The sequence below is a fragment of the Oryx dammah genome, unplaced genomic scaffold, assembly GCF_014754425.2.
Source record: "Oryx dammah isolate SB20612 unplaced genomic scaffold, SCBI_Odam_1.1 HiC_scaffold_2, whole genome shotgun sequence".
Taxonomy (NCBI): Eukaryota; Metazoa; Chordata; class Mammalia; order Artiodactyla; family Bovidae; genus Oryx; species Oryx dammah.
In genome coordinates, this window is record NW_024070186.1 from 97,164,399 (window position 1) to 97,183,255 (window position 18,857).

Here is an 18,857-nt window from a genome sequence, read left to right on the forward strand (position 1 = left end):
CACTGTATTTTTGTTTCTAGTTCTATTGTACACCTATCTGTACAATAGGTAGGCCCCTGTGCCTGTGTGTATTACTCCAGTGTATCCTCAGAGTTTTTAAAGAGCCTCAAGTCAGTTTCCCATAGCTAGACCACCTGCTATACACCCAGATCCACAAGGATGAATGCTTCGTTTTTGTTTCTTCTTTATTTTTGTTTCTAGTTCTATTGTACATTTATCTGTCTCTCTGAAGGTGCCCATCTTGCCAGTGAAGGGCGCAAGCCTTTAGGTTCTAACTCCCTACTCTCACTTCAAACTTTGCTTGTTATGCTGCCCGAAAAGAAACTCGCATCAGTGTGAATGTTTAGAACTCAAGGGAGAGGCTCATTGGGTAATTCCTTTTGCATTCATTGTGAAATGATCTCATCACAAAATGGCCTGAATTTCACACTTTTTTCTGGCTTGCAAAGAAACCAGTTCCTCTCCTATTTCTATCCAACACACAGAAAGCTCTTTATGTTTCTATGATCAGATAAAATCTGATGGGTGTATTTCACATCTAGGTATGAAGATTTAAACTATCAGGGCAATGCTGGGTGTTTGTAGATTCTCTGTTTTAGTAAATGAAAAGCTCCTTTAGAAAGGAGAGCACATCTTAGCCACTAATGAATAAATATTTATTTTCATTTTAAAATGATACATGCTTATTAAAAATAATTTGAAAAAACACATTGGAGTAAAATGAAGAAAAATTAAAGTAATTATTTCTATAATTTAAATCCAACCATTAATAACCATTTGATATATTTCTTTACTCTCATCTTCCCCTGAGGATATATTTCTTAAAACGTGCTGTAATCATACTTTCCATATAATTTTATGTCCTGCTTTCAAAATTTAACCTAAGAATTCTACGTGTAATTACATAGTCCTTATAACCATCATTTTAAATAAACATATACTGTTTCTGAAGAAAAATAGCTTACTTCACCTAAATGTCCAAAAATATTTTTTCTTATTTTTGTTTTTATGTTTTGTTTCCATAATCTTATATATAAAAAGTAAATGAATCAGTTAATAAATTATGAGTAAATGAAAGTTCAAATCAGTATGAATTTTTAAATTGTTTATATGAGCAATTTTAAATACAGGAGTGTAGGCAGATCGCTACCATGAATCCCATGTACTCATGACCCAGCTTGCACAGTGACTAAACCCATGGCCTATTGTTTTCCTGTGCTACCTCCATGTTTTTCTGAAGCAAACCCCAATTGTTATAGCATTTAGCCCATCAATATTTCAGGCCCATTTGAACCTTCTACATTTGAATGTTAAAAACATTCAGATCATTATATAGAGGAGTATTTTTCTTCTGAGTATTGCTGTCATATTTTCTGAAATGTAAACACTGATCATAAAATCTCAGACATGTGTTTCATAACATTTTTATGCACATCTGTAAGCCAAAGGGCAATTTAGCTGACTACGGAGATATTTTACAAGTTTAGCTAGGTTTCTTGGATGAGTTTTTTGGGTTTTTTTTTGGGGGGGGTGTTTTTTTTTTCCTTTGATTGAAACTTAGGATGATGATTTGCGTACCAGATCAACACCACGTTAACTACACTCATCATCGGACACATTCTGTGCTGCGTATCATTCCATATTTGAGGTGAAAGGAAACATAACCCTCTGACTACTGAGAAGTCCAGCATGGCTGCGCCCAACACATCCTAGATAAACATGGCGAACCTACGTAAACCAAATGTAACACAGGGTTTAAACATTTATAGGTACTTTTTGTTTGTTTTAATCGGCCAAAACAAAAGGCTTCTTCCTAAGGGGGAACTTAAGAAGTCTGCAAAGGGAGGAATTTTTCAAAAAAAAGCACTATGTCTGGGAAAGTGGGCATAGAGGGAGATGGTGCATTGCAGAACAAGGGGTACTCATTGCCTCTGTGCCTGTGTGTATTACTCAAGTTTATCCTCAGAATATTTAAAGAGCCCCAAGTCAGTTTCCTATAGCTAGACCACCTCCTATACACCCAAATCCACAAGGATGAATGCTTCATGCAATAGGCTGTCCGCAGAGGACCAGTAGTGAAGGTTTTATCCTGCCTGGCTGTCTTTGACTTGCAGGTCAGTGACTGTTCCAACAGGTGTATTCCACTCATCAGAGATTCAGGATGTAAGTAACTGCGTACCATCCTGCATCAGTATAAACTGGATTTATGTGTTACTCAGGTGTATTTAATCTTAGGAGCACATTTTCCATTGGCCTCGAAAGTGAGTAGCTGGAATATTGATGTGTTTTAACCCTTAGAGGAAAAAAAAAAAGAGTTCTTCCACTGCACTAAATCTAAAAAGATATAAGGGTTTGCAGTATGGACACATAAAAAATATTTTTGAACAAAGTTGGTGGAGGAAAGCACATGGAAAAAAAAAGAAACATAAGAAATAACATAAGCAATAAACTGTCTCAAGCAAACAGAAAGCATCTGTAAAAATTGCTAGACTGGATGGTGTCGACAATACGAACTATTTTTTTTTCCATCCCATGTCTTTTTCCCCTCAGTCTTCTGATCTTTTCTGTTTTTCTTTATCCTGGCCTGGCATTACCATCATTATAATGTCCTCAAAAGGTCAGGAATGTATCGGACAGCTTGGTGTTGAAGCGGGCATTCCAGGAAAAGATAGGTAGGATCTGGCTACTATACTGTTTTAAAGCTACTGCTATTTCACCATAATCCAAAATACCCATATTTGGACAGAGTTAACTTTTCATCATTATTTTAAGATTGATATTGCCAACACAACAACTGAAATAAAGGCATAAGTTTTCACTTTTTCCTGCATCCTCTCTTACATGTGGTATTGGATTATGTAGCTCATGTCATATAAACCTAGAATATAAACTGGGTTTTAAAGAGAAGAGGAAGTTTACCCATAGTTCTTTCTAGCTAAAGTATTATTCATTATGCCCAAGTGAACCTTAAGTGTCTCATCACAATAACAGATACTATTATTATTACTACTATGCTTAATGATAGTGTTTGATTCTTGGTGTGTGTGTGGCATTTTCTTATGCTTGGCCTTGGGGTCTGGTGTTTATTCAATTCTTACATTTGCTATAAAACAACCTTTCTTGAAATAAAGTAGTATTCCATATTCTCTACCTTCTTCCCTGTAGTATAGTTCATATTCATGGTTGGATGATTCTACTTAAATAGGGTGGGAAATTTTTTGCAAATGCCCCCATCAAGCTAAAACATTTAAACTTAAATACAGATAGTTACAAAAAGAAAAAAATGTTTTGTTCATACCATCAGACCCATCTTTCAAGAAGTCGGCATATTTTTTGGATAAATTTTATTAGACACATAACATATAATCATGCAAAATTAACACAAGGATGGGAATTATAGCAGTGATTCTCCCTAACCTGGACGGGTGAGAGAAGGATTAAGACTCCATTCAAGACAAAGATATTTAAGGAGATGACTTTGCAGCCAGCTCGGTTCTTTTACATTGGAAATGCGAAGAAGTCTTCATTGTTCATCCTTCACTAGAGATTACTCAAAGTCTGTGATATATAGAACTTCCTTTGAGATGGTCTGCTTTTGAGGGGACTACTCCATTAGCAAAATGCTAGGCTCCATAGAGAACTGATTCTATTTATTTTATCCTACTCTATGAAATATTCTTAAGATGCCATTGATGTATACTTTTTTATCAAAAGTCACTTGCTTTTTGAGTTTTTGATGGCCATTCTATGAATCAACCAACCCCGGTGGCTCAGACAGTAAAGACTCTGCCTGCAAAAATTGCCGGTGACCCTGGTTTGATCCCTGGGTTGGGAAGATCCTCTGGAGAAGGAAATGGCAACCCACTCCATTATTCTTGCCTGGAGAATCCCATGGACAGAGGAGCCTGATGGGTGACAGTCCTTGGAGTCACAAAGAGTCGGACTTGACTTGAGTGACTAATGCTTTCACTATGAATCAACCTAATGTATTTGTGATGTGGAGATCTATAACCGCTGAATGCTAAGTTTAAAGACTTTTATAATTACTTACTTAAAGACACGTTAGCTTTTAACTCTTTCTCTCTCTTTATCCACAAACAAGTTGATTGGATAATCATATCTGTTTATTGTTGTTGTACACAATGCACATAAAACAGGAAAGAGGAAAGGCTATTTGTAAGAGGTAATTACAATGGCAAAATTGTACTTTCTTTAATTGTTCTCATTTTCTAATTTCTGATTACATCAAGACCTACACTCTAAGAAGTATATTTCAGTTTTGCTAAGAAAATGACAGAGGAGAAAAATAAATCCAGTTCTATAAAGTGATGTCGGCACAAGTTGGCACAACTACAGCTCTCAATAGTTCATTCAAACTCTATCCCTCCACTCTGGTAGGACTTTGATTTCTGCCTATCCTTTAATAAGGAACCAGAGCAAGGAAGAAGCAGACTTTTTTGGAAACCCTGGGAGGTCTGATCTTCTATGAGGACATGATCGATCTAGTGGATTCTTAGGGGCCTGAGTTATTTCTGGGATGGGTTATCCAGCCCTTTGTGGAATCAGAACTCATACCATTTTCTGTAAATTAAGTTAAAAACCCAGAGGTTTAATGAATCTTTACAATTGTCTCCTGATCACCCTTTCAACAAACTTTTGTTGATGCTTACTGCGTGACAGGTACATGTGAACCCATTTCCTTTTTTTTTTTTAACCTTCCTAACTCTTTAGACTTTTTCACTTACGCAAGGAGAAAATTCCTTTGAGTTTGTAATAGCCTGTGCATATTTGAGTATAGCCAAAGATTCAGTCTCTTCCAGGAACTTAGGTTGTCACCCGGTGAGCCTGCCTTTGTCTTTTCTCCTAGTTCTGCCTGTGGCGCCTGTCACTAGCAGTCAAATAAGGACAATTTTACCATTCTCTCCTGCTGTTCTAATTTTTTTTTTTTTTTTTTTTTTTACTGCTGGTACATGAATTTGTTATTCTTTATAATTCCCTTTGAAGTTGGAAATCCAAGGGGAATCTAAAACCGACCAGATGTTTCTGCTGCTGGGGAAGGAAGAGAGTAAGGATTAAGTTTAACAAAAACTTGGTCTCTAGGAAAAAAAATCATTTCAGCTGGAAATCATCATGAAGTGCATTCATTTGCCTCATATCTCTTAATTTACATTTACTAGTTCTTTATAGACAATATCACCTATCAATTTTCTCTGGGAGCAAAATCATAAATTCTGTGAACAAAGGAGTTCAGGTGGTGGTTTGCTCAGGCCTGTTTCCCTTTTGGAGTTTTAGTTCTGTTGCCCTATGCATTTCCTTCACCTGCTTTGTGCTTCACCTGCTTTGTGAGTATTTTCTGTTATCTTTATCATTGTCTTTGTTATTATTGAAGGATCATACCATCTCCCAACAGGCTAGAAGGCCAATTATGCAAACTTTTCCAAGAGAGTGAGGTCAGTGCAGCCTGCGGTGAGGGAGGGAAGGAAAGAAGACTTGCCAAAGTGCTTAGCCTTTATGAAGAACTTCATCCTCTTTCAGTTCACTTCAGTTCAGTTGCTCAGTCATGTCCGACTCGTTGCAACCCCATGAGTCGCAGCACGCCAGGCCTCCCAGTCCATCACCAACTCCCGGAGTTCGCTCAGACTCACATCCATCGAGTCGGTGATGCCATCCAGCCATCTCATCCTCGGTCATCCCCTTCTCCTCCTGCCCCCAATCCCTCCCAGCATCAAAGTCTTTTCCAATGAGTCAGCTCTTCGCATGAGGTGGCCAAAGTATTGGAGTTTCAGCTTTAGCATCAGTCCTTCCAAAGAACACTTAGGACTGATCTCCTTTAGGATGGACTGGTTGGATCTCCTTGCAGTCCAAGGGACTCTCAAGAATCTTCTCCAACACCACAGTTCAAAAGCATCAATTCGGTGCTCAGCTTTCTTCACAGTCCAACTCTCACATCCATACATGACCACAGGAAAAACCATAGCCTTGACTAGACAGACCTTTGTTGGCAAAGTAATGTCTCTGCTCTTGAATATGCTATCTAGGTTGCTCATAACTTTCCTTCCAAGGAGTAAGCGTCTTTTAATTTCATGGCTGCAGTCACCATCTGCAGTGATTTTGGAGCCCCAACAAATAAAGTCTGACACTGTTTCCACTGTTTCCCCATCTATTTCCCATGAAGTGATGGGACCAGATGCCATGATCTTCGTTTTCTGAATGTTGAGCTTTAAGCCAACTTTTTCACCCTCCTCCTTCACTTTCATCAAGAGGCTTTTTAGTTCCTCTTCACTTTCTGCCATAAGGGTGGTGTCGTCTGCATATCTGAGGTTATTGATATTTCTCCTGGCAATCTTGATTCCAGCTTGTGCTTCTTCCAGCCCAGCGTTTCTCATGATGTACTCTGCATAGAAGTTAAACAAGCAGGGTGACAATATACAGCCTTGACGTACTCCTTTTCCTGTTTGGAACCAGTCTGTTGTTGCATGTCCAGTTCTAGCTGTTGCTTCCTGACCTGCATACAGGTTTCTCAAGAGGCAGGTCAGGTGGTCTGGTATTCCCATCTCTTTCAGAATTTTCCACTGGTAGAGATCTGTAAATCAAAACAAGAGCAAGAGTGATGAAGACCTTCAGGATGAAGAAGGAAAATCTTGTGGTCTTTCAAAGATTTAGATAATGTTACAGACAGTTTGAATAAACAGGTTAGGAAATGGAAAATGATAGGTATATGGAAACACAGAAGGGAAAAAGAGATGATGTCATCTGTGAGGCGATATTCAAGGGAACTCTCAAAGTAGATGTCCAAGACTTTAAGCCTTGGTGTGAACTGAAAATTAAAAACAAAATTGGAGACAAGTCTTAGAAATCACTCAGGATGTTTTGGTGGTGTGCTTAGTGCTTCCCAAAAGCTTTGGGTTGCAGAGTGCATTTTTCTGCTTCCTGCACAGCATCTGCCAGACGATCTGCTTACATTGCTCTCTGGATTTCTCAGGTTTCCAGGAGGACAGAGAAACCTGTGGATAACTGCTTTGCACCCCTTACCTTGCTCAGTGGATTAAACGTTTGGAAACATTCCCCATACCTCACAAGCGATGCATACTCATAACTCAGCTTCTATTGCCCTTGCCTATCTTGTATTTAAATAGAAAGTCTGAGTCCTCAATAATTATATTAAGCTTCTTAAGCAGCACATATCAACTGCATACACCATTTTAAGTATTTTTCCAGCCTTTTGAAAGGGAGAGTAGAGAAAGAGACAGAGAGAAATCACTTAGCAGCTGATTCACTTATTTTAAGCAGCTTTCCCCATTTTAAAATATAAAAAATTCAGGTCCTGGAACATTGGGTGATTTGAATGTTCTGCAAGGATTTGAAAAAAAAGATTTTAAAAAAATCATATGTTCCACATTCAGGGACACAGATTTTCAATTTAGTCCTTTAAAAAACAGGTTAAAATAAAAGAGTCAATCCAAATGGTTTCTCTTCTTTTTCGTTTATCACTATTATTATTATTATTTGTCAAAGCAGATGGTATGAAAAGCGTTTATATTGGTCTCACTGATGACAGAGCTTAACCTAATAATCCATGGCTTGGAACTTGTGTTTCAATAAAGAAAACACTGTTTGAGGTATTTTCCATTCAAATCAGCATCAAAAGTTTTTAATTAACTCCATCAGAAGTTACTGGACTAAATGCAGGACAGGGTCCCTATGTATCCCATTACTGAGAACAAGACAGCCAGGAGGACCCATTGAGCACATTTGTATTTTGCACTGTGTTTTTATTTACTCTTGGAGCAGAGTATGGACTCCATGTTGAGGGGCAGAGCAGCAGAGTGAAACCTGCAGGGCCGTTCCTCCCCAGCACTGTCACACTGCTCCTCTGATTATTGTCCAGAGTTCTTTGTGATAGTAATTGGTTAGAATGTTTGAAATTAGCAAGTCCTTGTCAGCCCAGGAAGGCTTTGAAATCGGAGGCTTCATACAGCCATCAAGCCTGCAGAAGCCTAATGCTTCTTTCGGTTGAGAGTCTCAGAGCCCTGAGCACTAGTCCTCAGGCTTGGCCCCAATCACCAGCCACCACCCTCCAGAGTGCTCTGTCTTGGAGGACAGCTTTGTCTGAGGCCCTTTTTTTTCCATCACTGAATCCTCTTTCAGAATGTACAGACTGTGGACTGATTATTGGGCATGAGAAAAATGAGAGCAAATGGAATAGAGGGAAGAAGAGGATCAAAGAAAAGAGAGGAAAGAAAGGGGAAGAGAAAGCATAAAAAGAAAAGGAAGCAGGATATAAGATGGAGAGAGCTTTGTAAATATTGACATTTGGTTTCTGTGCAACTGGATTTGATGTCTCAGTTTGGAACTTACTGACAGAGCCCAAGTGATCCCTGGAGCTCTTCTCCACCCCCCAGAACTTTTAAAAAGACTTGTCCACTCTTGGTCAAAGAGAAGTTACATATGCTCATACAAAGGGCCGTAATGTACCCACATCACCACCAGCAGTTTCTAGGGATTAAGAATAGTCATTTCCTTATGTGTTATGATAGAAGAGAGAAGAGTATATATATATGTTCTCTTGTAACCATAAAAATATCTATTGTTTAACCTGGGGCCTCCAGTGAAAATTCTCCAGAAAACTCCTATACTGCTTGGTAAATTGTAAAATACACTCACCTTCAGCCTTACGGCAACACAAGAACTGCTTGGGCAGAGTTAATGAGAGTAGATATGGTCAGCAATGATGAAATTTTTATAGAAACTTTAAGATCATAATAACTTTCTATAAATCTTTTCATTTATGTTGAAGCCTTCAAGCTTAATACATTTAGATGCAATCCTTAACCTTTTCTTATTTCTCCTCTACTTTAATACAAAACAACAACAAAAAAATACAAACCAGCTACAACAGCACAAATATTATTGCCATGAATTCAGAATGTCAGGGAATTTTCAGTAGGCCCAGTCATGACAAAATGATGCAAAACTACATCACTGTTTTTGGAAAAACTCCCTAAAGCAATTCAAAGATTTCTGTCCTGAAACACAAGGAGAACAATACACATCAATTCCTAGAAAATAATTGGTGAATGAGTGTCAGGATTTTCATAAGAACTGCTAAGAGTCCAGTCTAGACCTCATAGCCACAGAATCAGATAGGCCCATGAGCAAATCATTTTTCTGTTTCTTAGCTGGACAGCGTCAGGATTTATTACCTCAAAGTTTGACTGCTTGCAGGAACCAGAGACACTTTCTGTGGAATGTAATTTAGTAAGATGTCCGTCTAGGCTTTCCTCAACCATTCTTTAGGTCAGATTGTGCTAGATCAGATCCGAGATGTCCTTACAGGTTACTCTAGATCAATGTATTGGGCATTCTGTTGTTATCCCTCAGCTCACCTCTAATTTTAACCACACTAAAACAGTTCTGTATTAGCCCAGACTCCAGCCTCTGTAGTGCTCTTCCACATTCTGGCCCAGGGTCTTTTCTAGTGCTGGGAGAGCTCAACAAATCTACATTGGATTTGGGGGAACTAGCATGGCAACTTATTTCCCTGTGGGAGTAACTCTTAACTAAAGGAGGAACAGAGCTGGAAAAGAAATATTCCAGCCTCTACCAGATGTATATCTTTGGAGGCACTGCCTGTATGTCTCAGAGATCCTGATGACATTGCACTGCTCGTGCCCTCTTTGACATAGCTTTACTATTGCTAATTCTTCTCCCTGATTCACTCATCACTGCTTCACTCCTGCCTTCTGAGGTCCCCTTCCCAATTACTATCTGCACCAAGCCCTTGTCCCAGACCTGCCGGGGTCCAGCCCCGGTGGATCCAGGGTGATTCGAAGGTGGGGACAGAATCGGCGTCCTGGAAAAAACTTATTTAATTACAGATATAGAGAGAGATTAGAAACGGATAGTGTAGTAGGAAAATCAGTGGAGAAAAAGAGGCTGAATAACTGGTTTACGTGGAATACTAATCACCACCTACGTAGGCAACAGGCGTCTTTCCGTTCTCCCGAAGAAGAGGAGGCACTGCAGCCTCCCTGGTCCGATCTTAGAAGCCAGGGCAAAGTCAGTAGGCTTGGTGCGTACCCTTGTACCAGATGGGAATTCAGCCAGGAAAACGGGGAGCGAGAAAGAAACAACATGGGGGAATCAGTTTTTCCAGAAACTGATCCAATTTCTTTATTTTTCAGGTTTGTTTATATACCTTTTTGTTATACATAGGGATGAATACAGAGTCACGCAGGGGTCAGCAGACCTGACCCTTGTCACAATCAGGTGCTTCATATAAAATTATACAAAGGTCTTATCTTATGGGTTTTTACATCATCTTCTAGCCATGAGGTCTGCTGACATTTTATGGCCCTTTCTGATACCGGTCAGTTAACCAGAAAACTTATTTTTCCAGGGGTGATTTTTTCTTAAATCAGGCACCACCCTCCAAATAAAGTTGCATTTTGTCTTAAGATAGTGATAAAGTTACATTTTTACATAGCATAGTGATTTATAGTGATCTATAACAAAAGAGAAAATTCATTAACTCAAAAAGTCTAGTATTGCTAACATCAAAAAACTACTATATTTCCTTTTCTATATTCCAAATACATTGATTAATATATTCCCAGGTGCCTAAGGATAGGGAGGCCTGGCGGCAATCATTGACTCATCAATAAAAAAAGCCCTATGCTAATACTCCAAACTCTCTGTGCTGTTTATGGTTGAGAGGTTGTCACACGAGCTAGTCTGTCAGCAGAGAGGTTTGACCCGAGACATCCTTGTCACACCCAGGGCAGGGAATTAGCAGTAATTATTGGCACGACAAATGAAAAAACCCTTCACCAATATAATTCCTAATCAACCCACTAATACTATACTAATGATCTTTTAACTTCTCAAAAGAGTCTGTATTTAGAAAGTTTTAAAACATCCCGTGCCTCTCACAGTTGGGAGGCTGTAAACAATCACATGCGGCCTGACGAGCCTGATCAGGCAGGCCAGAGAACCTTCAGAGTTCGTAAGTTGAAACACTCTTGTCACGCCCAGGAATTTTTATTAACTGGAGCTGGAAGTTAACTCCTTCTGAGAGAAATGGTTATGGGGGAGAGCTCCCCGTAAAGTACTCTGGTTTTGGGGGTAGATGCTTGGGAACAGGGGGTTTCCTGAGGCTTGATCACACCTTTGCGTATGCCCAGCTTCCTTCCTCATGACCTTTGCCATGGGCGGAGTTCCTCATGCTGGCCCTGGGCACAGACCCTTCTTCGGAAGGAGCCCAAAATGGGATAGGTAGTCAGATGACTTTTTGTTTTAAGTAGTCAGTTCACAGCATCTTCTTTTCTACTGTTTATACTACCCTCAATGAGTTATTGCTCATTTATAGCCTGGTTCCCAAAGCTAGATAGAAAGCCCTTTACTCATATCAATAGATTGTAACCTTTGGAGGGAGAGATATTGTTTATTCGTTTGTGGTCTCCCGTGTCTAGCACTGCCCTGACACATGTAAGTAAGTACTCAGTGTTAGTTGGATGTGATGCATAATCTAAACAATGATTTTTATTTTCGTATTAAGAAATACTCTATTTCAGTCAAGTGAGATGTGTCCCTTGCAGCATAGTTTTCTAAATGTTCTCATCTTTTCTCCAGTGATTATTGATCAACTTCCTAGGAAACCCCTTTCCACACTAATGTCTTCCAGAAGAATATCAGCTAAATCATGAAAGATCCAAAATGAGGTTCTGAGACAGTGATTATAATGGCTGATACTGTTTGTGTTCTGAATAGTTTATGGTTTTGTAAGGTGTGTAGTTTGCCAGACTTTGTAGGATACTTATTGATCCCCTCTGGGAGGGCAAGGGGCAGTCGTATCTGTTCAGGGCTAGTCATATCTGTCCTAGCAGAGCCTCCCTCAAGGCTCCAAATCCCTCCTGGTTTATCCCAGGAAGCACACAAAACAAATATTACCCTTTTCTATGTGTGCCATGACATGAAAAAGTTTGGGAAGTGCTAGTGTTATGGACTGAATGTTAGTACCCCCTCCCCACAAATTCATATGTAGAAGCCGTAACTTCCAATGTGGTGGTAATAGCCCCCTACTTGCAACTTTATTCAAACCATCACGTTAAATACCCTTACAGCCTAATAAGGCAGTATAGCATAGAAGTTAAATTCTATGAGCTATAAAAAAAAGAAGTGTTACTATACAGCCACTTACCAGCTTAGTGACTTCATGGGAAAGTTTATTATCTTCTCTATGGCTCAGTTTCCATCCTGAAAAGTGATAACAGTACTGCTAAAAATATTGTTGTGCCGGTCAGTCCTAAGTTGTGTCCGACTTTGCCACCCCATGGACTGCAGCACACCAGGCTTCCCTGTTCTTCACCATCTCCCGGAGTTTGCTCAAACTCATGTCCACTGAGTCAATGATGTCATCCAACCATCTCATCCTCTCTCGCCCTCTTCTTCCCTTGCCCTCAATGTTTCCTAGCCTCAGGGTCTTTTCCAATGATTTGGCTGTTCGCATCAGGTGGCCAAAGTATTGGAGCTTCAGCATCTGTCCTTCCAGTGAATATCCAGAGTTGATTTCCTTTAGGATTGACTGATTTGATCCCCTTGCAATCCAAGAGTCTTCTCTAGCACCACAGTTTGAAAACATCAATTCTTTGGTGCTCAGCCTTCTTTATGGTCCAACTCTCACATCTGTAGGGGACTACTGGAAAAACCATAGCTTTGACTATACAGGCATTTGTCAGCAAAGTAATGTCTCTGCTTATTAATATGCTGTCTAGGTTTGTCATAGCTTTTCTTCCAAGGAGCAAGCATCTTTTAATTTCATGGCTGCAGTAAAAAAAAATCCACAATCCACAAAATCCACAGTGATTTTGGAACCCCCCAAAATAAAATCTGTCACTGTTTCCACCTTTTCCCCATTTTTTTGCCATGAAGTGATGGGACCAGATGTCATGATCTTATCTTAGTAATAATAATATTAGTAATAGTATTAATCACCTCCAAAAAACGCTGTAAGGATTAAATGAGTTAATACATCCAGAATGTATCTCTTGCATCTCCTGCAAGAGAGACTCAATAAATATCCCTGTTGATCTATCTTTTGATCTTTACATTAAGATCCCACTGTTCCATGAATGCTTCTATTAAAATATATACCTACATTGATTTCAACTCTTTGATTTAGAAGTTGATCCTAATAAATAACCTAAATGGAAAAGTCTAAGGTTTCTATGCTTTTTAATTCTGGCTCTTCGGCCTCCTAATATTATGGCCTCTGGGAATTTGATTAAAATTCTCATACTCAGTTATATTTTTACTTAAAGTGTGTAAACATTAGCCATTTTAGTGTTTTTAAGAGGATTTAATGAGATAATATGTTTGAATTCTATAGTCTTGTCTGGACAATAAATAGTTTTGTAAACATTAGTCTTTTCTGTCTTGTGGTGCTATGAAATTGTTTTGTTTGTTTTAATATCTATATATGTCTATTAGTATCTCTGGGCAGGTAATTCATATACTTCTGCCAGTACCACAGGACACATTAGTTTAAGCCAGTCAATAAATATCTATAGGCTGTATGGAGGCAGTGATGTTAAACAGTGAACTGGTGCAATTCTCCGTTTATCACAAGTTTTCCTGCCTCTAAGATGATACGTACTCTTCAGATGGCCCATTGTTGGATTCAATAATAGTAATGATAATGGATTTTTTTCTTAGCCTGTTGATTTGTAGAAGAGTTTTATTCAAATGAACAGAAACTTTTTTTTTTCTTTTTACCAAAGCAGCCTTTAAGTGAAGTGAAGTCACTCAGTCGTGTCCGGCTGTTTGTGACTCCACAGACTGTTGCCTGCCAGGTTCCTCCATCCATGGGATTTTCCAGGCAAGAGTATTGGAGTGGTTTGCCATTTCCTTCTCCAGGGGATCTTCCTGACCCAGGGATTGAACCCAGATGTCCTGCATTGTAGGCAGACGCTTTACAGTCTGAGCCACCAGGGAAGATTAAGCAGCCTTTATTTTCTACTAAATATGAGCACATAGAATTGTTGATGGGATGAAAAAGTGAGAATAAATGATTGAATGAATGACCATGTCATTCACCAGTCAGTTACTGAGCATTGGTTATGGCAGTGCATTGTTGGACACCATTACTTGGCCAACAGTATGATACACTTGGCTTCTTTTCTGGTGTGTGGTTTTTTTTTTTTGTTTTTTTTTTTTGTAAACTTAGATGAAAGATTCAAGACCACTACTCTCAGGGTGTTTACCAAATAGATTCTGTCAATAGAAGGAGGGAGACTCAGAAACAGATAGCTTCAATATAAAGCAGAATGAAAAGGTGCTATTGTAGAAAGAGTAAAAAAAGTAATGAAGGAGGCCAGGGAAAAAAATAAACTGGTTGATCTAAGATGAGTGAGAGGTAAAACTGTGGAAAGAAAATGATCTTTAAGTAGATGTTGGAAAATGAATGAGGTTTTCACCTGATAGAAAAAAAGAACAAGACAGTCTAATTTGATGGAACATCAGGAGAACTAGGGTCCGGAGCCATGACACAATCTGATGTGCTCAGAAACAGTGAGGAGACTGGTATAGCAAGACTTTTAGGGCTTTAAGGAATTTAGTGGGAGACAAGGCTGTTCAGTTTTCAGGAGTTGATCATAGATGTCTCAGAATGGAGTTCAATTGGTTAATTAATGGGAATCATTAAAGATGACCATGAAAAATATAAAGAATAGTGATATCAATTCTGTGTTTTTCGGAAATCATATAGTATTTAATCTACACCGGGCTTTATAGGCGCTGCAATCTGGATTAGTTAGAGAATTACTCAGTTTCACCCAAAATATCATATCTTTGTGTAGTGGACATTTTAGCTAGTGAAAGTGATCCTATATCAAATATGAACTCAACACTAAAGTTATCTTTCTAAAACAAAAGGTCGATTCTGTCATTCTTCATCTTGAAAATGTTTCCTTTTACATACAAAATAAAATATAAAATTTGTTGTATGTCATTACAAAGTCCTTTATCAGCCATCAACCATTTGGTTTCTCATCTCTGAGATTATGAGTGTTGTGGGTTTTATAAACTCATAGTACACACCTTCGGTATGTAATAGGACCTCAGCTCGTGACAGCTACGATTATAATCACTTTATTATCTCATCTCTGTTCTCTCTCACCAGCACTATCTATATACCCCATACTATTTTTCAGATCAATTGGATTACTCTTTGTAGTTTCATTGTCCATTAAATGCCTAGTACATAGTACATACACAATAAATGTAGCTTTAATTAATGAATGAATTTAACATCCTAAGGTCATTCTCATGTGTATGCACTCTAGATAAATAGAGAATGTTCTTCTTTGTTATTACATTTTAAATAATTCTGCCTAGTTGAATCATTTAATGACAGAAGTTTAGGGACTTTCTTTTATGATAAACTCAATAAAACTTAAAGTCATACATAAGAAATAATGATTCTGCAAAGTATACCTGAAGCCTATTGACTTTTGAATTATCCACTTAAATCCTTAAATAGATTTATTTTTAATTCACAGATAAATGAAATACTTTCTGTATAGAGGTAAACAAAACATTCACAAAGTTTGTTAATATCAATAATCATGGTCTCCCATTGCCCTTAAACATTTTCTCTTCCTAAGACAGTAGTCTTGGTTTTGTGTGAGTTCTATGGGTGCATTTTCAACTCTTTCTTTTTTTTAAAGAATTGAAACATAGTTTTCAGAGTGATGCTGATATTAGTTGATGATGCCAGGGTGCCAATGACGAGTGTATTTTAAAAATTGAATATGCTCTTGTTTTCCTCTTTGTTGACTTTAAAGGAAATCCAAACTTGTGAAGAAAAAAATCAAATTTTGCCAATTTGAAAAGAACAAAAACAGCTAAAACCTTCTTTTAAAATTTCGAAGCTTTTATGAGAGTATTACAGACAAAAGATTGTACATGAAAGAATTTTTTTAAATCAGGTTGCTTTGCCTTTATTTAGTCACTTCAAAAGTCTTTGTCAGATGTGAAAAAGAAATATCCTCAAAATGAAGAGTAAATATAATTAAAATGATTCCTTGCCTTGACATATAAGCTTCTTATTGGTGAAAATCTATATAAATTTAATACTATGAAACTTGGGTTTAAAAGAAAAAATAAGAAAGAGTGGGCAGGGAGGGAAAGGGAGAGAGGAAGAAGTTTGATTTTTATAAGAATTGACATAGAAAATGATAGTAAGTGAAATTATATTAAATTCTTAATTACTTTTGATGAGAAAATTTTAGATCCATAGTATTTTTTTTATTGCCAGTATGTGGCATGTACCTAGCACACAGTAATCTCTTTTCAATAGTTAACTAATGAATGAATGATATTAGCTAGGCCACATTAGTTTGCTTTAAGCACGGTTTTCTGGTAACAGAAATAATTAGGATAATAGCGAATTCATCATCAGGAACAAATATTTATTGAATACCTACCTTACATTCATTCTTTACCAGGTTGTATAGGGGTGTGGTTAAAGATTCACATTCTGAAACGCTTAGCTGTGTGACCTGCGGGCCTCAGTTTCCTCTTGTGTAAAATGGAGATTTTAAAAGTCCATAGTTGAGAGGTTTGGGGAGAATTAAATGAGATATTGCCATAATGCACTTGGCAGAGTTCCAGGCAGATAGTAAGTGCTCACTTAATTTTGGATATCGGTCTAAATACTTTATTATTTATAATATTATAAATACATATCTTACCTGACAGAATTGTTAATGAAATTTAAGGAGTTGTGTGTATGTGTGTACTTGGTTGCTCAGTTCTGTCCAACTCTTTGCGATGCTACAGACTGTAGCCCACCAGGCTCCTCTGTCCATGGGATAATCCAGGCAAGAATGCTGGAGTGGGTTGCCATTTCCTCCTCCAGGGGATCTTCCTGACCCAGGGATCAAACCTGTGACTCCTGTGTCTCCTGTATTAGCAGGCAGATTCTTTACCACTGTACCACCTAGATTATTACAGTGATGCCCAAGACAACTAAGATTTCAGCCACATATATTAAACAGTTGGAAAGCCCAACACAAAACAATGAGAATTCATGATAGTTTCTGTGAAAAGAAATGCAATCTAATTGGGGAAAGGGATTATATATATATTAAGAGATTAAGCTCAGTAATAATGAAGTTAACATTTATTATTCATTGACCTTCCATTGAGCTTTAAATGTGTCTTATCCCATTTAACCTTCACAACAACTAATGAAATTGGTATTATTTATTACCGTTTTACATAGGAGGAAGCTGAGGCAGATATTGGTAGAGTTAAACACTGCTGATACATAGGATAAATCTCTTATATATGCCTCCAGATACTGAGCTTTTAACCATGAGTGTTATTCACAACAGGCTATATGTCAAGTTGACATACGTAAGTGTTCAGCAGGGGAAGTAAACTGATCACTGGCCACTTGGGGAAGAGCTTCAGAAGAAGAAGGAACACTCGGCTCTGTGGGGTCAAATGCTCATTATGTGGCAGACTCTGGCTCCCTCCATTTGAATCCTGACTCCTCTATTTACTGTCTGTGCAATCTTGCATAAATTTTAACCTCTCTGTGCATATATTTTCTCATCCAAAAAATGGGAGTGATAATACTATTACCTGGTAGAGTTGTTGTGAAGATTTAATGAGTCAGTTCCTATGATGATAGTGGTGCCTAGGGCATCTAAGGTGTTAGTTACTCAGTCGTGTCTGACTCTTTGTGACCCTATGGATTATGCACCACCGGGCTCTTCTGTCCATGAGTTTTACCACGCAAGAATACTGGAGTAGGTAGCCATTTCCTTCTTCAGGGGATCTTCCTGACCCAGGGTCTCCTGCACTGCAGGCAGATTCTTTACCATCTGAGCCATCTAAGAGTTCAATAAATGTTGATGTTAATATCATTATCGTTACTGTTGCTGCTGCTGTTATTGGTGACAGCAGTACATTGAAATGTTTTCCTTCATAATTGGCGAGCATTTAAAACTAAAGAGAGGCTAACATTTCAAAGGTGTAGATCACAAGACTGAAAGTATGTTTTTTCTACTTTTGCCCAAGGACTATCCTTCAGTCTAACATGATGGGAAAAGAAAACATATTGTGCAGAGGATTCCATTATATATTTAAGTGAAAGAAATTCAGTAAGAGAGTATGTTTGCTAGCCTCATATGCTTTTTTCTTTGCTTTGTGCCTATCCATTGATATTTAGTTAGCCTTCTTAAGAAAACAATAATGTCAAGTAAAAAATTAGTGTAACTTTTATTTCTTCTGGACAAAGATCATTTTTAAAAAATATGAACACAGAGGCTTTAAAACAGAATCTTGAGACTGTTAGGCCAAAGCTCACACTGTCATGTTTAGTCCATCTCATTAAAAGAATAGTAGTGTGCTTAGTGGCTAAGTGTGTAGAAAAAAAAAAAGAAAGTACAGTAAACTTATTCATGAGAAGAATATGATAATATTCATTGACAGGGGAACTACAAGGAGCAATTATCCCAAGCTGTGTCTTTCAGACAATGCTGTCAGCTTCTCCACTTTGATGAGTACAGCTGAGCTTGTGATACAAGTGCAAGAAATGCCAGTGTGAGTAGAAGATCAGGGCACTGGCCACCATATCAGCTATACTGGAGGAAAGGACACCTGTCAAGAAAAGATGGATTTTTAAAATGTTTGTAATGGAAATGATTATCGGCAGCACTTAACTGGATTTGCTGTCTGCTGGTGACCCCAGTTGATTCATTTTTTTATATACCCGTTTTCTTCTCCCCTTTTTAGAGGTCCTTTAAAGTGAGAAATCTATACTAGAACACTGTATTTTTGATGTATGT

The 18,857-nt window shown here is 38.1% G+C and overlaps 1 protein-coding gene and 1 long non-coding RNA gene across 21 annotated transcripts in view; one reads left to right on the forward strand and one right to left on the reverse strand.

Moving 5' to 3' along the window:
* Positions 1-18,857, forward strand: part of ZBTB20 (zinc finger and BTB domain containing 20) — an 838,376-nt gene that overhangs the window by 462,922 nt on the left and 356,597 nt on the right. The gene's annotated exons all lie outside the window — the stretch shown is intronic.
* Positions 8,835-11,489, reverse strand: LOC120851831. The gene is made up of 2 exons (XR_005718420.1): positions 11,244-11,489; positions 8,835-9,792 (listed from the first exon to the last, which is right to left on the reverse strand). It is a non-coding gene; the product is annotated as an uncharacterized LOC120851831 (long non-coding RNA).